Genomic DNA, 22,869 nt, shown 5'->3' with positions numbered 1-22,869 from the left:
ATTTCTCTAACTGGAATTCATTGCCACAGATTGTGGGGCAAAGTCATTGAGTGTACCTGAACAACACACATCAAAGTTGCTGGTGAACGCAGCAGGCCAGGCAGCACCTCTAGGAAGAGGTACAGCCGACGTTCCAGGCCGAGACCCTTCGTCAGGACTAACCGAAGGAAGAGCTAGTAAGAGATTTGAAAGTGGGAGGGGGAGAGGATGATCCAAAATGATAGGAGAAGACAGGAGGGGGAGGGGCGAAGCTAAGAGCTGGACAGGTGATTGGCAAACGGGATATGAGAGGATCATGGGACAGGAGTTCCGGGGAGAAGGAAAAGGGGGAGGGAGGGAAAAAAACTCAGAGGATGGGCAAGGGGTATAGTCAGAGGGACAGAGGGAGAAAAAGGAGAGAGAGAAAGAATGTGTGTATATAAATAAATAATGGATGGTGTACGGGGGGAGGTGGGACATTAGCGGAAGTTAGAGACAACTTTGCCTCCAACTTTCACCCTGCCCTCAAGCTTACCTGGTCCATTTCCGACAACTTTGCCTCCAACTGTCACCCTGCCCTCAAGTTTACCTGGTCCATTTCCAACACCTCCCTCCCCTTTCTAGACCTTTCTGTCTCTATCTCTGGAGACAGCTTACCTACTGATGTCTACTATAAGCCTACTGACTCTCACAGCTATCTGGACTATTCCTCTTCTCACCCTGTCTCTTGCAAAAACGCCATCCCCTTCTCGCAATTCCTCCGTCTCCGCCACATCCGCTCTCAGGATGAGGCTTTTCATTCCAGGACAAGGGAGATGTCCTCCTTTTTTAAAGAAAGGGGCTTCCCTTTCTCCACCATCAGCTCTGCTCTCAAACAAATCTCCTCCATTTTACGCATATCTACTCTTACTCTATCCTCCCGTCACCCCACTAGGAATAGGGTTCCCCTGGTCCTCACCTACCACCCCACCAGCCTCCGGGTCCAACATATTATTCTCCGTAACTTCCGCTACCTCCGACGGGATCCCAGCAATAAGCACATCTTTCCCTCCACCCCCTCCCCCCGCTTTCCGCAGGGATCACTCCCTACGCAACTCCCTTGTCCATTCGTCCCCCCATCCCGCCCCACTGATCTCCCTCCTGGCACTTACCCTTGTAAGCGGAACAAGTGCTACACATGCCCTTACCAGTTCCTCCCTTACCACCATTCAGAGCCCCAGACAGTCCTTCCAGGTGAGGTGACACTTCACCTGTGAGTCGGCTGGGGTGATATACTGCTTCCGGTGCTCCCGATATGGCCTTCTATGTATTGGCGAGACCCGATGCAGACTGGGAGATCGTTTTGCTGAACACCTACGCTCTGTCTGCCAGAGAAAGCAGGATCTCCCAGTGGCCACACGTTTTAATTCCACATCCCATTCCCATTCTGATATGTCTATCCACGGCCTCCTCTACTGTAAAGATGAAGCCACACTCTGGTTAGAGGAACAACACCTTATATTCTGTCTGGGTAGCCTCCAACCTGATGGCATGAACATTGACTTCTCAAACTTCCATTAATGCCCCACCTCCCCCTCATACCCCATTCGTTATTTATTTATATACGCACATTCTTCCTCTCTCTCCTTTTTGTCCCTCTGACTATACCCCTTGCCCATCCTCTGGGTTCCCCCCGCCCTTTTCTTTCTCCCTAGGCCTCCCGTCCCATGATCCTCTCATATCCTTTTTGCCAATCACCTGTCCAGCTCTTGGCTCCATCCCTCCCCCTCCTGTCTTCTCCTATCATTTTGGATCTCCCTCTCCCCCTCCCACTTTCAAATCTCTTACTAGTTCTTCCTTCAGTTAGTCCTGATGAAGGGTCTGGGCCCGAAACGTCGACTGTACCTCTTACTGGAGATGCTGCCTGGCCTGCTGTGTTCACCAGCAACTTTGATGTGTGTTGCTTGAATTTCCAGCATCTGCAGAATTCCTCGTGTTTGCGGGTGTATCTGAAGTGGAGTTTGATCGGATCATGATTAGTTAGTTAGGGCATCAATGGTTATGGGGAGAAGGCAGGAGAATGTGGGTGAGGGGGATAATAAATCAACCAAGATGGAATGGTGGAGCAAACTTGTTGGGCCTAATGACCTAATTCTGCTTCTATGTCTTATGGTGTTATGGTCTTCTGTGTGTAGCAATATCATGTAGACGGGTATTGAAAATGGACATTACTGATGTGCGGAGAAATTGTTTTATGAACAGCCCTATAGATTGCCTATATCCAACTTCGTGCAAGAAGAGCCTTACTTGGTCAAAGTGTATCCGATCCACACTCAGCTACTTGCATTTGAATGGTTCCAGCACTGGAAGCTGCTAATTGCTACTCAATTAAGAACATTGATATCTCATGGCAAATTCAGCAGAGGAATAAACACATTAGCTATTGACCATGCATTCAGTTCGCTCATTGTGAAGCTTAATTATCTTTGATTTATTTGTAGTAAACTAAATATCAAGGTTACTCAGATTTACAGTGTTCCAATAAATTATTCTAATGTTCTCCAGGAGATATTGATTGTGTTGCAGAAGAGAGAATTCAAAAGAAGCGTGCGGGGGTTGTTGGGATACTCTGCACCACAGATCCTGAGATGTTGGGTTGTGCATAATTGGGCACTTGGCAAGGGACAAATAAGAGGTTAGTTTTAATTAAAATTAGCAAGTGACAGAGATAGAGAGACATTTGGTGCATGGTGGGAGCCATTTGTAAAGAACAGGTCTCATCGGGAGGGAGTCATAATATGAGGGAGAGGGAGATATGTAGATATTATTGCGAGGTGGAGCCATTTGAAAAGAACCAGACTCGTCACATATTAGTTTCATTTGAGCCAATAAGGAGAAGGGAGGTGTAAGCAAAGAGGTCATTGTTGGAGTGCTCCAGTGTTAGAATAGGAGGCTTTGGCTCAACAGGCTTGGGCAAGCACAGACGGAGGTTCTGAAAAAGGCATCTAAAAGCTATGAGGAGAGAAAATCTGGACAAAGGAGAGTCAGTGGATGGTGATTACATGGATTATCAAAAGACCTTTGACAAGATGCCACATATTAGAATGAATAGGAGGTTGGCTAACTAGCAGGAACGAAAAGTGTGAGTAAAGTGTACCTTTTTTAGTTGGCTGCCAGTAACTAATGGTGTTCCACAGGGGTCAGAGTTGGGGCCGTTGCTTTTCATGTTATATGTCAATATCTGGATGACAGAATTTATGGCTTTGTAGCCAGGTTATCAGACATTATGAAAATAGGTTGATGAGCAGGTAACAGTGAAGAAATAGTGAGCCTGCAGAAGGATTTAGACAATTGGGAGAAGGGCAATAAAGTGGCATATGAATTATAATATAGGGAAATGTATGGTCATGCACTTCGTTAGAAGAAATAAAGGTGTAAACTATTTTTGAAAAGGGGAGAATATTTAAAAATCAGAGGTGCAAAGGAACTCAAGAGTTCTCGTGCAGGATTCCTGAAAGACAAACTTGCATGTGGAGTTGATGATAAGGAAGGCAAATGCAACAGTTTCCCTTATTTTGAGAGGACTAGAGTGCCAGTGTAAGGATGCAATGCTGAGGGTTTATAAGATATTGGTCAGACTTCACTTGGAGTATCGTGAGCAGTTTTGGGCCCCTTATCTAAAAAAAGATGTGCACACCTCATCCAGAGGAGGTTGACAAGAATGACAAGACCTTAGGAAGACCCCACTTGGAATACTGTGATCCGTTTTGGTCACTACATTATAGGAAGGATGTGGATACTATGGAGAAAGTGCAGAGAAGATTTACAAGGACGTTGCCTGGATTGGAGAGCATGCCTTGTGAGAATAGATTGAGTGAACTTGGCCTGTTCTTCTTGGAGCGATGGAGAATGAGAGGCAACCTGATAGAGGTGTATAAGATGATGAGAGTGTAACCCAGGTTAATTAAACCCAAAGTTGTAATGTTAGAAATTTCTACCTGCGGAGGGATGAAAACAAGGTGTACTAACTTTTTAAAAAAGAATTTGAAAAAAAACGTTATGCAAGGGTAGGGCAAGCTGGACACAGGTTGGACAAGGAGAGAAACGTAGCAATGATTAGAAGCTGAAAACATGAACTGTTATGAGTGGAATTAGTAGTGAGTCCCTTTAGCCTACTAACTTGAAAACCTCAGGGTGAAACCCCTGGAGGAGAGACAATAGCGATAAAAGATTTTTTTGAGCTACAGCTATAACATGCAGCAGCTTTAACGAGACAATATCGGCAGAGACCAGTGTCCAAAACCCCTACCATGTAGTGGGGAATTAGTTCTGTAAAATCATACCAAGGGATTTGGTTAAGTTTTAGTACACGTTTCTGAATTGGCTTTCTGTGGATGATAAGCTACTTCATTTTAACGAATCCAAGAAGCAAGATGGGGAGCCACCCACAATGAAGAACCACCGAAATGTGGAACGACACAGCGGATTTAATACGGTTGGATATATGCTTATTTTCATTCAAAGAATCTGAATTGAATTTTCTGCAAGGACTTACCTGGTTAATGGTAGAGCAAAGAGAATTAGAAATACAGATGCACAATTCCTTGAAAGTAGTGTCATCAGAAGATAACATTGTAAAAGAAGCTTTTGGCACATTGGCCTTCATAAGTCAAAATATTGAGAACAGGAGTTGGGACGTTATGTTGAAATTGTTGGTGAGACCTAATATGGAGTATCATGTGCAGTTTTGGTCACCTACCTACAGGTAAGATGCCAATAAGTTTGAAAGGGTGCAGAAAAAAATTATGTTGCCAAGATGTGAGGATCTGAGGTATAGGATAATGTTGAATAGGCTAGGACTAGAGTGTAGAAGAAAGAGGGGGGATTTGATAGAGTTATTGAAAATTAGGTGTGGGACAGATAGTAAATGTCCAATGTAAATGTTCAATTGAAAATTAGGTCTTCATCAGTCAACTGAATTCTGATAGTATTAGAATTTTTTTTAACCATCTGAACAGTGGAAACACACTTGAGATCAAACTTTGACATAGTAAAATGCTCAATTCATTTGAATGTTTTTGCCGTCACAGTTCCTCGAAATATTCTTCCATATTGTACTTGTATTTTCGCTTATCAGTGCTCTATTCATGAATGGGCAGATTGGATGGATAAACCTGCAGGTTTGATATTATCTCTGCAGATACATAATTGGGGGTGCCAAAATATATACCTGAGCCATCAAGGAAAGCTGCTTGTTGTTTTCAGCAAATTTGCAGATGACACCAAGATTGGGTGTGTAACCAACAGTGAGGAATATTATCAAAGCATGCAGAGGGCTCTGGATCAGCTGAAAAAATGTGCTGAAACACGGCAGATTGAATTTAAAGCAGGTAAGTGCGAAGTGTCGCACTTTGGTAGGACCAACCAGAGTAGGTCTTGCACAATAAATGCTTGGGCACTGAGGAGTGCGGTGAAACAAAGGGCCGTTGAAAGTAGCAGCACAGGGTCATAAAGAAAGTCTTTGGCACGTTGGCCTTCCTAATCAAAGTATTGAGAACCAGGAGATGGGATGTTATGCTGAAGTTGTATAAGATGGTGGTGAGGCATAATTTGGAGTATTGTGTGCAGTTTTGGTCACTTACCTGGAGGGAAGGCGTAAATAAGGTTGAAGGAGTACAGAGAAAATTTACTAGGATATTGATAGGTCTGGAGGACCTGAGTTATAAGGAACAATTGAACAGGTTCAGACTTTATTCTTTGGAATACTGAGGGAAGATTTGATAAAGGTATGCAAAATTATGAGGGAAATAGGTAGGGTAAATGCAAGCAGGCTTTTCCCACTAGGCTGGGTGGGTCTACGACTAGAGGACATGGGTTAAGGGGAACTTCTTCACTCAAAGGTCATGAGAGTGCGGCGCGAGCTGCTAGCGCAAGTGATGCATGCAAGCTCAATTTCACTTAAGAGAGACTTGGATAGGTATTTGGATGGTAGGGGTCAGGTGTGCTATGGTCCCGGTGTAGGTTAATGGGAGTAGGTAGTTTAAATGGTTTGAGCCAGACTAGGAGGGTTGAAGGGCCAGTAATTTTCCATGACTTTATGAAGTAAATTACCTTCACTCTTTGCAAATGCTGCTAAATGTTTCTAACATTTTTGGTTTCAAGACCAGGTGAGAAAGATATCAGCGTTTTTTCTGTGATGGGTAAAAATATCATGTTGACGTAAATGCAATCACCACATGATGTGTGCATATTCAAAGCAGCACTTGTTCTCCTCTTGCTCTTCTTCCTTGTGTTTCAAGTCAATTAAATGTCTATATGACAGTGTTTCAAGAGAGAGCAGGAGAAGGACATAATATTATTCCCATGATCCTTGCCAATATGTACGTAACCATTATTCTTTGCTACTAAATCTGATCCTTGTTACTCTGTTGACCTTTTCCTATGTATGAATTGGCTGCATTATTACAATTGCTGAATTCAAATTACTTCCTTGGCTTCTGTTGAGAGTGTGTGCGTGTGGCGGTGGGGGGGGGGGCAGGGTGTGGAGGGGTGATGGTAGTGTTGTCTTGGTGAGTGAAATTATAGTTTTTCCCAGAGTCCCATGAATAATTCCCATTATTGTGTCTGTATACTGTATGTGGCCACAAAAACATCCTTTCTGAGGCATGACCCCAGCAGCAAGAGGATTGGAGGAGAAGAAATGATAAATAAATCATTCACTAAGTGAGAATAGTATTGACTGCTTCTGGATTGAGTTAGCATGAATTTTAATTTCTAATTAGCTTATCAAGCTAGTATATTAGAGAATGGAATGATTAAATTAAACCATAACATTGAAGATTGGTAGTTTCAGTGAACAAAAGATTGGGTTCTGCACAGCAAACAGCATGCAGTCCGAGCAAATCTGTATCTCCATTTATGATTATGATTAAGAGGACACGCAGTCCCCTTTTATTGTCATTTAGTAATGCATGCATTAAGAAATGATAAACTGATTTTCCAGAATGATATCACAAAAAACTCATGACAAACCGACTTAAAAACTAACAAAAACCAAATTATTATAACATATAGTTACAACAGTGCAAAGCAATACCGTAATTTGATAAGAACAGTCCATGGCACAGTAAAAGTCTCGTGTCTCGAAAGTCCCATCATCTCACGCAGACGTAAACCTCCAGCACCGCCAACTTGCCGGTGCAGCATCCTGGAAGCATCCAACCACAGTCCGACTCTGAGTCCATCCGAAAAACTCCTAGCCTCTGACCACCTATTCGACACTGAGCACTGAGCACTGAGCACCATCTCTGCCGAGCGCTTTGACCCTGGCCCCGGCAACAGGCGATATGCAAAGCCGAGGATTTGGGGCCTTCGTCTCCGGAGATTCACGATCGCACAGTAGCAGCAGCAGCAAAGCAGTCATTTCAGAAGTTACTCCGGATATTCCTCTGCGCTTCTCACGGCTGTCTCCATCAAATCCATCTGTGCACGGCCCCTAGTTACACATAATCGATATTCACTCAGAATGGCCACACGTGCTGCGTCGCGCCGCCATCTTCTCATCCCTCCTCCTAGTTGTAAAAACACATTGAGCATTTTGTTGAGGGGGTCTACAAGATTTCATGAACGTCTGCCAAATCATTGGTTATTCCCTTTCTTTGCCTTCGACCACAGTATAAAAAGAAAAGAAAAGAAGTATAGCGTAGCTAAGACGAGTGGGAAGCCGGAAGATTGGGAAACTTTTAAAGAGCAACAGAAGGTAACTAAGAAGGCATTGCGCGGAGAAAAAAATAAGGTACAAAGGTAAACTAGCCAAGAATATAAAGGAGGATAGTAAAAGCTTCTTTAGGTATGTGTAAAGGAAAAAAAATAATTAAGACCAAAATTGGGCCCTTGAAAACAGAAGCGGGTGAAGTTAATATGGGGAAAAAGGAAATGGCAGACAAGTTGAACAGGTACTTTGGATCTGTCTTCACTAGGGAAGACACAAACAATCACCCAGATATAATAGTGGCCAAAGGACCTAGGGTAATGGATGAATTGAAGGAAATTTATATTAGGCAGGAAATGGTGTTGGATAGGCTGTTGGCTCTGAAGGCTGATAAGTCCTCAGGACATGATGGTCTGCATCCCAGGGTACTTAAGGAGGTGGCTTTAGAAATCGTGGATGCATTGGTAATCATTTTCCAATGTTCTATAGATTCAGGATCAGTTCCTGTGGATTGGAGGGTGGCTAATGTTGTCACTCTCTTCAAGAAGGGAGGAAGAGAGAAAACAGGGAATTATAGACCGGTTAGCCTGACGTCGGTGGTGGGAAAGATGCTGGAGTCAATTATAAAGATGAAATTACGACACATCTGGATAGCAGTAACAGGATCAGTCCGAGTCAGCATGGATTTACGAAGGGGAAATTGTGCTTGACTAATCTTCTAGAATTTTTTGAGGATGTAACTATGAAAATGGACAAGGGAGAGCCAGTGGATGTAGTGTCTTTGATAAAGTCCCACATAGGAGATTAGTGGGCAAAATTAGGGGACATGGTATTGGGGGCAGATTACTGATATGGATTGAAAATTGGCTGGTTGACAGAAAACAAAGAGTAGCGATTAATGGGTCCCTTTCGGAATGGCAGGCGGTGACCAGTGGGGTACCGCAGGGTTCAGTGCTGGGACCGCAGCTGTTTACAATATACATTAATGATTTAGATGAGGGAATTAAAAGTAACATTAGCAAATTTGCTGATGACACAAAGCTGGGTGGCAGTGTGAAATGTGAGGAGGATGTTATGAGAATGCAGGGTGACTTGGACAGGCTGGATGAGTGGGCAGATGCATGGCAGATGCAGTTTAATGTGGATAAATGTGGGATTATCCACTTTGTTGGTAAGAACAGGAAGGCAGATTATTATCTAAATGGAGTCAAGTTAGGAAAAGGGGAAGCACAACGAGATCTAGGTGTTCTTGTACATCAGTCACTGAAAGCAAACATGCAAGTACAGCAGACAGTGAAGAAAGCTAATGGCATGCTGACCTTCATAACAAGGGGAATTAAGTATAAGAGCAAAGAGGTCCTTCTGCAGCTGTACAGGGCCCTGGTAAGACCACACCTGGAGTACTGTGTGCAGTTTTGGTCTCCAAATTTGAGGAGGGACATTCTTGCTATTGAGGGAGTGCAGCGTAGTTTCACAAGGTTAATTCCTGGGATGGCGGGGCTGTCATATGTCGAAAGATTGGAGCGACTGGGCTTGTATAGTCTAGAATTTAGAAGGCTGAGAGGGGATCTTATTGAAACATATAAGATTATTAAGGGATTGGACACTCTGGAGGCAGGAAGCATGTTCCCGCTGATGGGTGAGTCCAGAACCAGAGGAGACAGTTTAAGAATAAGGGGTAGGCCATTTAGAACGGAGTTGAGGAAAAACTTTTTCACCGAGAGAGTGGTGGATATATGGAATGCTCTGCCCCAGAAGGCTGTGGAGGCCAAGTCTCTGGATGCTTTCAAGAAAGAGATGGATAGAGCTCTTAAAGATAGCGGAATCAAAGGTTATGGGGATAAGGCAGGAACTGGATACTGATTGTGGATGATCAGCCATGATCACAGTGAATGGTGGTGCTGGCTCGAAGGGCCGAATGGCCTACTCCTGCACCTGTTGTCTGTTGTCTATTGTCACAGTAGATACATGATATTCAGTATTGCTTCTTGGTGGTTATTGAAAAAATGTCGATATTGCCTATTCAAAAGATTCTTTGGAATTAGTTTCGAACAATTTATACATGTAGCAATGCACAAAGTTCCACTGGGAATCTATTGACTTAAAGCAGAAATCTTAATGAAGGTACTGGATTCCAATATAACATTATTTATTCATAAGTGCTCTCTTCAAGAATGAAAACATGTATGCTTGCAGTAACAATTGGTTTAATTATTTACTTTCAGATCTGGTTCTGAATTTGCAGTGCGTATTTGCTGTGCACCAACAATCCTTCATCTTAACCTTCGATACCTTGCTCCCTGTATTATAACAGCAAATGTGAAGCTTTCCTGGACATGAAATGATTTATTCTGTTGTTCCTCTTTTATGTTACCCTTCGTCCATTGAGTCAAACTTCCTAATACATTCTCATGCCTGAACCCTGAGCTCAAATCTTTTCTGGTTTCTCACCCTTCTCATCTTATCCTTCTTTGATGTTCCACTCAAATCCAGGAATCCTATAGCAATCCACTCTAATGCTATAAGATTCTTAACTCCCCAGACAATACTGTTGCAATGTGTTGGACAGTAACCTGTCACTTCTAAAACTTAAGTTTGAGCTTAACTGAAATTTATGGGCTTATTTCTTCACTTGTATGTTGTTTGTAAAGATCTTTTTAAGTCATTGGCATACAGGTTTCCATGAAAAATAAAATATGTATACCTGTAATATGTGTGTGTATTGGATCAGTGGTATTTTGTTTTTGAGCTTTGCATTGCTGATGCTGAGCTTAATCTAGTCAGAGTATTTGCAAGGAGCTTGAGTGCATTGACTCCTATATTCTTTAATTGAAATGTACCACAGATTGAAAGGCATTTTTTAAAAATCTTATTTCATGTTCTGATAAAGTAGAATATATCATGCTGGGAAAGTGGTCTTGTCAACTTATGTTATGAATCACCACCTGGGGAGCCATACTGTGGCTTCTTCAAGTATGGACATTTAGGTGCAGTAAGGTTTAGAAGTGGTAGCTGTGGCATTCTTTATATTCCTATTTTCATGGATTTATTTTATGCGTTTATACACTTTAGACAGAGATGCATTTTAATGCCAGATGGGTTGGGTGTACTGATCACCAGGTAAGATTCTTAAAGTAGAGCCCTGGGCCAATTAAAGGTATTTTAAAGGTATGCCAAGGTATTTTAATTTCAGATCTTTATTTCTTTGCATTGACACCTCTCTGTCAAGACTATATAAATGCATTTAAAAAAAATCAAAATGTCTATCAAAATCGGGTATTATATCATATTGCAATGTAGTAGCCTAGTGGAGAATTTGAATCAAATTAGAATTAAAAATGAATAAAAGACAACTTATGTAATTATCCTTTCTGCTTGAAAAGATCACTTCAAAAGGGGACAATAATGTTTCCTGTCCAGGTTGCAGCCACTCAGAAGATGTACTTAAAGGACATGTTAAAAGTTAAGGGAAGTATGTGTAAGCATTAAAAAATATCAAAATATAGCAAAATGAAGTAGATTTAAATAACGTTTTCAACAACATAATCATGGAATTATGAGCTAGCTGTCATCTCTATCTGAAACCAGAGACCTTGTAACAATCCCATGTATTTTACCATTCACTAACAGTCCTCACACAACAGAGTTGAATAATAATAATAGATTTTATCATCTAGTCAGAACCATCTGATACCATTGTCATGGGAATTATGGTCTTGCTAACTCAATTTTAATTAATATTTCATCAGGAGTGACAAAGAGGTTCAACACATGTTGATATAATTTGAAATCTCATGCTATTATGTCAGTAGAGAGGACCTATTGCCATATTAAAGATTTCTTTTATAATAGCTTCCTCTTTTAAATGTATTTCACACAAACTTTAAAAAACAGAACATCTCAAAGAAACGGTATGGTTAATTTGCAAAGAAAAAAATACATTTCAAGTGTTGACAATAAAGTACTCAGTATGAGACCCGGCTGGTGGTGTAGTGGCATCAGTGCCGGACTTCGGGACGATAGGTCCTGAGTTCAAATCCAGCCGGCTCCCCTGCACACTTTCCATCCGTGCTGGGTTATGAGCTGGTGATCTCTTTGGAAACTCACCTGGCAGATAACAATGGCAAACCACTGCTGTAACTTGCTTTGTACGCGGTTCCCCATTACCTCAGAGAGGCGTGGAGGGAAATTGTCAGCTAACTGGGGAAACTCCGGATGCGACATACCTTTCCTTTTATTTTGCCTATATAGAGAAAAAACAGCATTTATTGACTGTACTAATTCTGAATCTCCTTGGTTTCTTTAACCGATCAAAATATTGGAGGCAGGAGATAAAGTGATGGTGTTGTAGGGAAATCCTGGCATTCATTTAGTTCTAGATAAGTTGCTATGTATCTGCATGGACTTGCTGTAACTCTGGGATGTGTTGAGTGATAGATAATGGCACCATTGCAATTTGAGTTTGACACTGAACACCACTTAGTCCATCAGTGGACCTGATCATGGGGAAAATCATTAGCATCATCCCGTGGAATCTGCTGCTCCCATCCAAATCAGTCAGATTCTGGTCTAGCATTGGAGTACACATACATTGGAATAGAGCTTCAAATCTTGGAGATTCAGAGGTAAAGAGAAAGTTATTTATATTTAAACTTACTTTATCTTCTTTTAACATTTATAACTTTTCCTTTATAGTTTAATGCTTTCATTATTCCAAGGTGCCACAGTAGCATAGCTACTATGACAGCTCTGGGCATTTGGAGTTCATTTCCTGTGCAGTCTGTAAGGAGTTTGTATGATCTCCCCGTGACTGCGTTGGAAATTGATGGTTTTGATCCGAGGTTCTTCAGAAGTGACAAATGATGCTTGAGCAACACACATAAAAGTTGCTGGTGAACGCAGCAGGCCAGGCAGCATCTCTAGGAAGAGGTACAGTCGACGTTTCGGGCCGAGATCCTTCGTCAGGACTAACTGAAGGAAGAGCTAGTAAGAGATTTGAAAGTGGGAGGGGGAAGGGGAGATCCAAAATGATAGGAGAAGACAGGAGGGGGAGGGATGGAGCCAAAAGCTGGACAGGTGATTGGCAAAAGGGATAGGAGAGGATTATGGGACAGGAGGCCTAGGGAGAAAGAAAAAGGGGAGGGGGAAAAAAGCCCAGAGGATGGGCAAGGGGTATACTGAGAGGGACAGAGGGAGAAAAAGGAGAGAGAGAGAGAAAAAGAGTGTGTGTATATAAATAAATAACGGATGGGGTACGAGGGGGAGGTGGGGCATTAGCAGAAGTCTGAGAAGTCAATGTTCATGCCATAAGTTGGAGGCTACCCAGACAGGATATAAGGTGTTGTTCCTCCAACCTGAGTGTGGCTTCATCTTTACAGTAGAGCAGACCGTGGATAGACATATCAGAATGGGAATGGGACGTGGAATTAAAATGTGTGGCCACTGGGAGATCCTGCTGTCTCTGGCGGACAGAGCGTAGGTGTTCAGCGAAACAATCTCCCAGTCTGCATCTGGTCTCGCCAATATACAGAAGGCTGCATCGGGGGCACCAGATGCAGTACATCACCCCAGCCGACTCACAGGTGAAGTGTCGCCTCACCTGGAAGGACTGTCTGGGGCCCTGAATGCTGGTGAGGGAGGAAGTGTAAGGGCATGGGTAGCACTTGTTTCGCTTACAAGGATAAGTGCTAGGAGGGAGATTGGTAGGGAGGGATGGGGGGGACAAATGGACAGGGGAGTCGCGTAGGTGAATAATGCTTGAGATCATTTATTAGCATTACAAGAACAAAGAAGTTGGAGACAGGAAGGTGTGAAGCATGAGAGAGAGTAGGTGTGTGCGTGCGTGCGTGTGTGGGTGTGGGGGTGGGAGGGGGAGAACAAAGGGGTAAAAGTACAACCCAATGTGGTCTCCTCTTCTACCAGTTTGATAATTCAATTGAATTTCCATAGATAACAGACATTCCGTTCAAATTCTATGACTTGAATCAACTAATAAGAGAGTCCCCATTGTGATACCCGCAATTGCAACAAAATTGTTACAAAATTAAGTGCAACTACAGGTCGACCTTCACTAATCCGGCACCATTGGGGCCTGAGGAGTGTTGGATCAGTGAAAATGCCGAATTACAGTGTTATGTACCCCGTAACTGGGTTGCCAAACCAGCAGAAATGGATCACTCAGTTGGAGTCTGGATTACTGGAACTAAGAAAGTTTTATTAAAGAAATAAGCAACACAGTACTCTAATAGTAAGGATATAAATGCAACAGGTTAGCACTGAATAAACACACATGTACACAGAACTAGGATAATAGGATCAATCAAGCTCTATCGCAGTCTGGGGTAAAATGTTCAATCACAAGTGACAGAGTTCAGTTTAGTTCAGTTCGCAGCAATCGTTGTTGTGCCGTTGAAGGGAGAGAGAGAGAGAGAGAGCGAATGCTGATATTCAAAATCGGATTCAACAGACCTTTGATATTTCTCGCAGTTAGCTTTCGGGCGAGCCCTTTGTAATGTCTTCTGAGGTTACTGACTGTGACCCCTCCGTTTCAGATACGATCGTTCCTCTGTGGTGAACCCGGCACCCAGGCAAGGGTGGACACACACACCAGGTTCCCACCGACCGTATCTTTCCACCCTGTGCGTCTATGGCTGGTCCCGCGTCAGCCCTCCAAAACTCCCACCGACTTGTGGGGGTGCACCGCTTCCAGGGTCTTGATGGTGTCGTGAGTGGTGTCTCGTGTGGTGTCTGTTGCCTTAGCGAACCCGTCCCTGTTTTATCGCCTGTCCATCACTTCAAACAGTTCAGGTTCAAAGCAAACCAGTCTTGACAATACCCAGACCGGTGTCTCCTTCCGTTAATCTCTCTCGTCTCTTCACTAACGTTTCCAAATGCTGCTCCATTGTCTTACTTATCTCTCTCCTGAAGACAGGTGGCAGATCAACTGTTGATCCCACTGGTGATAGCACAGGACAGTCAACATCTTAGTCTATGTGTACTTTCGTCACAACAGAAGGATCACATTATGCATAATCAGTGCCGGATTATTGAAGGAACAAGATTACAGGTAGTCGGATTAGTGAAGGTCGACCTGTATTAGAAAACACATTAAACAATTACATGTACATGGGAAGTTATATAAAAGTACAAACAGGCATAAGAAAGTTGAACTACAAAGAAAAAAAAAACAATTATACAGTTCAATCCAACATACAGGTGGGTTTTTTTCTGGGTACTCTGGTTTCCTCCCGTAGTCTAAAGACACACCAGTTATTAGGTTAATTGGACATTGTAAATAGTTCTGTGATTAAGAGGTGGTCTGCTGGGCGATATGGCTCTTTGACCCAGGAAGGCTTGTTCTGCACTTTATCACTTAATTCAGTAAATAAATTATCTTTTTGAAAAATAATAATTATTTTTAATTACTTGAAGCAATTTAAATAATGTTTAAAACACTCTGAACCAAGAAACTATGAGCCAGTCTGCATTGCAGGTATAGAGATAGAGAAGGTCAGCAACTTTAAATTCCTCAGCATTATCCTTTCGGAGGACCTGGCCTCGGTCCAGTATGTAATTGCCATTACAAAGAAAGTGCGATAGTACCTCTACATTCTTAGAAGTTTGTGAAGATTCATTCAGCATGACGTCTCTGACTTTGACAAACCTTTAAAGATGTGCAGCGGAGATCGCTTCTCGGCCTTTTGGCTAAGATCAAGTGTAGTATCTGTTCTTATCAGACCAGAAGGTGGAGGAGGAGAGTTCGCGCTGACGCAGGGGTGGATCCTAATGCTGATTGGTCTCCAATCTAACACCCCATACCAGCGATGATAGCAGTGAGGAAGAAGATGGCAGCAGCGAGCAGTACATCAGCTTGAGGCCAGGTTATCAAGAACACTGTCAGGCTGACAGTGCGAGACCGGAACGGGGGCACCGGCTTCACCCGAGAGACCTTCATCCGGAAGGTCTTGATGGAATGCTGCGGATTTACATCCGATGACATCTACTGCGTCCAGGACTTCGCAGGTTTCTTCGATGTCACTTTCCGGCAGGCTGCAGGGTGGCAGAAGCTGTACCAGCAGCTTCAGCTGAAGGGGACAGAGGCGCCGCTGTCGCTGCTGAAAGCACAGGCCCTCTTTGCAACGGCTACGCAACAGGAACGGACAATCATGGTACATATGTTTAACCCGCACGTGCCAGTGGTAGATGTCCTTACGTTCCTCGCTCGGTATGTGGAGAGCGTAGGGACACCAGCAGACGTGAAGGACGGGCTGGGAATCTGGACCAGCAAACGGCAGGTGAAGGTGAAGCTGAGGTTGGATTCCAACGGCGGCATCATCCACCCCACCTCCGTCTTCGCCATCGGAGGGAACCGAGGGTACATGGTGTACGCGGGACAACCCAGGGTGTGCCGAAACTGCGGCAAAGCAGGGCACATCGCAGCCCTGTGCAGGGTGGTGATGTGCAAGAACTGTAAAATGGAAGGCCACCTGACCAAAGACTGCACGCAGGCCAAGTCCTGCAACCTCTGCAGACAGGCTGGCCACCTGTACAGAGCCTGCCCGAGGCGTGGGGGCACCTACGCACAGGCGACCAGGGGAGGTGCTGGCCCTGAAAGGGCCCAGGCAGCTGCGGACGTACCCGCCAGCGCTGCAGATGAGGCACCCGACAGGACGGATGACGAGACCAGGGAGGAAGGTGCAAGCACCCCAAGACCTGCCACCCCACTGCAGACCCTCCAGGACCAGGCAAACGATGAGCAGGAGTCCATGGAGGAGGGGAGAGCTGAGGTGGAAACTGAATGGAAGGTCGTGAAACGCAAAAAGACCCAAAAGGCGGCGGCCAAGCGACAGAAGGTGGAGCAACGCAAGAAAAGGGCAGGGAACCACACAGCCTCTGGTACCCTGTCCTCTTCAGAGGAGGAAGGAGTTGGGGGAGACCAGCAGCCCCGGTGGAAGAAGCGGCTGGCAGAACAGGTGGAGAGGAGGAGAGAGAGGGGAGAAAGTCTGCTGGCCACCCCCCAAGTACAGGAGGCGGAGAGCAGCAGACACACAGAGCTCCGGGAATCCAGGAGCAGAGCCACGGCTGGCACCCAGCAGCCGGAAGGGGAAGCAGCCCAGGAAGTCAACAACCCCCCGGGCCCAGAACCAGAACGGCCACACCCGGAGGAGTACTACCAGCAGTACCTGAGCCCACAGGAGGTGGAAAACTTCACAAAGGCGGTGGGAATGAAGGCTCAGGATGGCAAGGGTGAGGACGGAGAGTAGCCAACATAAAGGACTTACAATGATGGCAGACCTTAAATTGGCGTGCTTGAATGTGCGAAGTTTGAAGAGTACTGGGAGATGCGTCAGCACGCTCCAGTACCTGGACACTGTAAAGACCGACGTGACCTTCCTCCAGGAGTGTGGACTACCACATCTCCGTAACTACCGGAGGTGGTCACGGTGGTGGAAAAATGGTTTGTCTGTGTGGTCGGAGGGCAACGATTGTCGCGCTTCCGGCCTGGGGATTCTGCTGCGGGGAGGCAACTTCTCAATCACCCAAGTTAAAGAGGTGGTTGCGGGGCGCCTCCTGGTAGCAGACGTCAAATACCGGGGCACTCCGCTCCGGCTGATCAACATGTACGCCTCCCCCGTGCGGAGCGAGCGGCTGGCCGTCTTCGAGCAGCTCCCACAGCTGCTGGTGACGTCCCAGCCGGTCATTCTGGCCGGAGACTTCAACTGCACCATTGATGCCGCTGGAGGATCCAGCAGCGCCGACGGCAGGCTGGACAGTACCTCTAGATTCCTGAGAGAAATGGCGAAGACAGCCAAGCTGCGCGACGCCTGTGGCACCCCCACAGGTGGAGCACAGCCACAAGCCACCTGGACACAATCGGACGGCTCAGCCCGCTCCTGGATTGACTTCCTCTTCCTGTTTGAGTCCCTCACAGTCAGGTCCACCGACGTCACGCTGGTGTTCTTCTCTGACCACTGCCTTCTGAGAGCCACCTGTCACTTATGGGAGGACCAGAAGGCAGGCAGGGGAACTTGGAAGCTGAATGTAAAGCTGCTGACCCCAGAGAACATCGAGGAACTAGAGAGGGAGTACACAGGTTGGAGAACCTTGAAAGTCTTCTTTGATTCCCCGGTTCACTGGTGGGAAGCCACCAAGGAGAACATTAAGAGGTTCTTCATCCGCAAGGGTATCCAGAGGGCAAGGCAGGAGCAGAGGGAACTGCGTAAACTCCAGACACAGTTGCAGCAACTTCTCCTTCTGCAGTCGAAGGGGGTGGATGTCAGGGAGGAATTGCGAGAGGTGAAGGGCCGGCAAGCCCAGCACCTCGCCGTTGAATCCTCCAAGATCATCTTCCGATCAAGGGTCCAAACTGTGGAGCAGGACGAGACGTGCTCACGCTTCTTCTTCCAAAAGGTGCACAGGGGGTGCTCTGTGATCCACAACCTTAAGGAAGAGGACGGCTCAGTCGCGTCCTCGCAGACCAACATACTGAGGATCTGCAAGTCCTTCTATGCCGGTCTGTACGATGAAAAGGCCACAGAATCCACAGCCTCCCGCAACTCCCTGTCGTCTATCACGCAGGTCTTAGATGACGGCAAGCGGGAGAGTCTGGATCAGCCACTGACCCTGGACGAGCTGACAGGCTCCATCCGTTCCTTTGGGTCGGGTAATACTCCCGGAAGCGACGGCTTACCGGCTGAGTTGTACTCGGCTCTGTGGAACTGGATGGGCCCAGACCTGCTGGAAGTGTACAATGCTATGCTTCTGGCCGGCAGTATGTCAGAGTCCATGAGGAAGGGCATCATCACCCTCATCTACAAGCAGAAGGGGGAAAGGGAGGACATTAGAAATTGGAGACCCATCTCTCTCCTGAATGTGGACTACAAGATCCTGTCCAAGGCTATCGCCAACAAGGTCAAGTCTGCTCTGGGACAGGTGATCCACCCGGACCAAACCTGTGCTGTACCGGGCAGGAAGATCTCAGACAGCCTCGTGCTGCTGAGGGACACCATCGCCTACGTGCAGGACAGGGGGGTAGACGCCTGCCTGGTCAGTTTGGACCAGGAGAAAGCCTTTGACAGGATATCACACACGTACATGGCGGACGTGCTCTCCAAAATGGGATTTGGAGAGGGAATCCGGAATTGGATTAGACTGCTCTACACAGACATCCGTAATGCAGTGCAGGTCAACGGGTGGGAAACAGACAGCTTCCCCATCAGATCTGGAGTCAGGCAGGGCTGTCCCCTCTCCCCTGTCTTGTTTGTCTGCTGCATAGAACCCTTTGCGGAAGCCATCAGGAGGGATGGGGGCATAAGAGGGGTGACGCTGCCAGGCAGTGGAGGGACCCAAGTGAAAACCTCCCTGTACATGGGCGACGTCACCGTCTTCTGCTCTGATCCGAGGTCGGTTCGCAGGTTGATTGGCACCTGCGAACAGTTCGAGCTAGCGTCGGGGGCCAGGGTCAACCGCACGAAGAGCGAAGCCATGCTCTTCGGCAACTGGCCCGACCGATCCAGCATCCCCTTCACCATCAGGTCTGACCACGTGAAGGTGTTGGGGATCTGGTTCGGAGGGGCTGAGACGTGCAACAAGAACTGGCAGGAGCGGACTGCCAAGGTGAAACAGAAACTGGGACTGTGGGGAGGGCGCTCCCTGTCGATAACGGGCAAGAACCTGGTCATCAGGTGTGAGGTGCTCTCTGGGCTGCTGTACTTGGCGCAGGTCTGGCCCGTCCCCCGCTCCTACAGCTCGGAAATCACCCGGGCTGTCTTCAGATTTGTCTGGGGATCCAAGGTGGAGCGGGTGAGACGGACCGTCATGCACAAGTCCCTGGACAACGGGGGCAAGAACGTCCCCAATGTCGCCCTCACCCTGATGGCCAGCTTCGTATGTGGCTGCATCAGGTTGTGTGTAGAGCCCAGGTATGTGGGCACCAAGTACCACTATGTGCCCAGGTTCTACTTGTCGCCCTGGCTACGAAGGATGGGTCTGGCCCCACTCCCGCGCAACACCCCAGTCAGCTGGTCGTTGCCGGCATACCTATCCCACGTAGCAAAGTTCTTCCAGGAGAACGCCTTTGACCACAGGGCCATCAGGCAGTGGTCGGCACGAAGTGTCCTGCAGGCACTGCAGGAGAAGGACGTGATGGACACAGTGGGGTGGTTCCCTGAGCAGACTGTCCAGTTCATCTGGCAAAGTGCCTCATCGCCAGATCTCACCAACAGGCACCAAGACCTCGCCTGGCTGGCGGTGAGAGGGCCCCTCCCAGTCAGAGCCCTCCTGTACGCCCGGAATGTCGTCTCCGCATCCCACTGCCCACGGGAGGACTGCAGTGAGGAGGAGTCTGTGACCCACCTCTTTGCACACTGCCAGTTCGCAAAGAGGGTGTGGAAGAGGATGGACGGGCTAGTGTCACGTTTCATCCCCAGCAGCTGCGTAACAGAGGACTCTCTGATCTACGGGCTGTTCCCGGGGACGCACACGGAGACCAACATCCGGTGCTGCTGGCAGATCATCAACTCGGTGAAAGGCGCTCTTTGGTCGGCCCGAAACTTGATGATCTGCCAGCACATGGAGATGTCCGTGGGAGAATGCTGCCGACTGGCACGCTCTCGGCTGCAGGAGTACGTTCTGAGGGATGCACTGAAACTCGGTGCAGCCACCGCAAGGGCCGGTGGGGAAGGACCACAGTATAGGTTTCTCCACCCGTGGGAGTGGGAGGGGTCGGTGGGCGGGGAGTATACCCCTCAACAATGATATGCTAAGCTGAACTACTGGAGTGCCACGTGGGTGGCTATAAATACGGATACGTACTGAGTATAATGGAAACGTATGTAAAGGATGAAAAGTTATTGAATGGTTTATTGTATATATTTATTTTTGAATAAAGTATATTTTGAAATAAAAAAAAAATGTGCAGCGGAGATTATACTGACTGGTTGTGTCATGGAAACACCTACGCTGTTGAATGAAAAGGCCTACAAAAAGTAGTGGAGACAGTCCAATCCACCACAGGTAAAGCCCTCCCACCCACGTCTGCAAGGACCCTTGTCCCCCATCCAGGCCATGGTCTCTTCGTGCAGCTGCCATCACAAGCGGGAAGTACAGCGGCCTCAGGACACGCACCGCCAAGTTCAGGAACAGTTATTACTCCTCAGCCAGCAGGCTATTGAACCAGAGGGGATAACTTCATTCAGTTTTACTCATCCCAACACTGAACTGTTCCCATAAGCTAAGGATTCACCTTCAAGGACTCTTCATCTGATGCTCTTGATATTTATAGTTTATTTACTATTATTATTTTGTTTGTTTTTTTGTATTTGCACAGTTTGTTTCCTTTTGCACATTGATTGTTTGTCTATTTTGTGTATGATTTTTTGGTTGACTTATATTTATTTATTTATTGAGGTACAGTGCGGAAAGGGCCCTTCCTGCCCTTTGAGCCACATCGCCCAGTAAACCCCCAAGTTAACCCTAGCCCAGTCATGGGACACTTTACAATAACCAATTAACCTACCAGCTGGTATGTCTTTGGACTATGAGAGGAAACCCGAGCACCCTGAGGATGTACAAACCCAGGTCACCTGTACTATAAAGCATTGTGCTAACCACTATGCTACCGTGCTTCCCCAATTGTGTTCCTTTGTACTTATTGTAAATGCCTCTAAGAAAACGAATCTCAGGGTTGTATATGGTGACATATATATACTTTAATAAGAAATTTAACTTGACCGTTGAGATTGGGACTGTGTAGCTGGTCCAGATAAACGAATGGGAAACAAAGCAATGGGAAACATGATGTAGTTTAATTAATATTTAGTATTGTTATGCAGCATAAAGTTGTATTAACTGATAGAACTAAGTTATCTAATACTAACTTTCTTGAAAGAGAAAAATAAAAACCTCAAAGCAAGCTTCATTAATTTGGTGCTAAGGTAATTGACAGAAACCCTTAGGGTGGAAAAAGGGTTATGCAAAGGAAACATTTGGAGTCACAAAATGGTTTTACTGCTCTGGCCTTATGTTTGCTGCTCTTCATGTAATAATCCTTTATTCGATTGATGCAAGCGAGGGAGAATTTTGCCAAGACTAAGTCTGGTTTGCTGAGTGTTTCCAGAATTTTTGAGTTATTTCAGATTTGCAGCATTTGTAATTCTTTTTTAAACAAAGCTGTGGAATGTCAGACCTGCCACTGGAAGTAAAACCACAAGGAGAATACTGTAAGTGTTCAGTATATCATGTGGAGTCTGTACAGAGGGTAAAACGAAGTTGTATCTCAAATGGTTGACCTTGCATCCTGATGCATGTTATTAACCCAAAACATCAAACATCCCCTTGCCTTCCCAGATGTTGGTTGACGGGTTAACCCGTTATCTTATTTGTTATTTATGCAGTTTTATGTTAGTTATTATGTTATTTTAGCAGTTTTTTTTAAAGAGCAAGACAAGCCAATTCAGAACAAGAACAACTGAGTTACCTGAACCTAGTATGAAACCCTGACAAGTCGTGAAGACTTCAGTGTGCCCAAATGGAAGATGACCTGCTGTTCCTCAACCAACATTGTTGGACCTGTGCAAAAGCTTACAAATAGCTGGGTCAGTAAGGTTGTGGTATGGACATCTAACATGGTTAGCAATTCTGAGATTATCCTAGCAGAGATATTCCTGATGTCCTTTCCATTCTACTGCCACACTTGTATAACTTAAGTTAACTTGCTTTCTCTCTTTTCATGTTCTCCTGAAAGGTCTTCAGCTTGAAACATTAATCCCATATCTCTTGTAACATGTTTTATAATGTCAGCAATATTGATTTTGAGATCTTTGATACCATTTTGAGCTTAGACCTCCTTACTTGCAATTCTTCCACAGAAGTGCAGTCTGGATGATCTTAAACTGGCCATAAGCTCTGCAGTTGATTGTTTGGCTCTCTGTAAATTTTATATATGACTTTTGCAACAACTTTGAGATGGAGATCTATAGCTGTTTGATGCATTCAGTATTTTATGATGCAAATAATTTTAAAAATCCTAATTCTGTTGCAGAAGAGCAATGAAAAATTAAGTTAGCAATTTGTGTGGCTCATTTTTGGCTTATTGTATCACATTACATCCAACCTGTTGTAATACTTCCACTCCTCTGCCATTCCAACCTCAGGAAAAAGAAACAGAATATTGATCCTTGTATTATCATCAGCACCTGATT

At 45.6% G+C, this 22,869-nt stretch overlaps 1 protein-coding gene and 1 pseudogene across 7 annotated transcripts in view; both read left to right on the top strand.

Annotated features, from left to right (window-relative positions):
* The window catches only part of sntg1 (syntrophin, gamma 1), a 533,050-nt gene that overhangs the window by 249,287 nt on the left and 260,894 nt on the right, over positions 1-22,869 (top strand). The window lies entirely within an intron of this gene.
* Positions 15,354-15,485, top strand: LOC140206772 (U2 spliceosomal RNA; annotated as a pseudogene).

Source organism: Mobula birostris, chromosome 1 (assembly GCF_030028105.1).
Source record: "Mobula birostris isolate sMobBir1 chromosome 1, sMobBir1.hap1, whole genome shotgun sequence".
Lineage (NCBI taxonomy): Eukaryota > Metazoa > Chordata > Chondrichthyes > Myliobatiformes > Myliobatidae > Mobula > Mobula birostris.
Note: the sequence above shows the minus strand (reverse complement) of the source record. Positions and strands in the feature narration are given on the sequence as shown.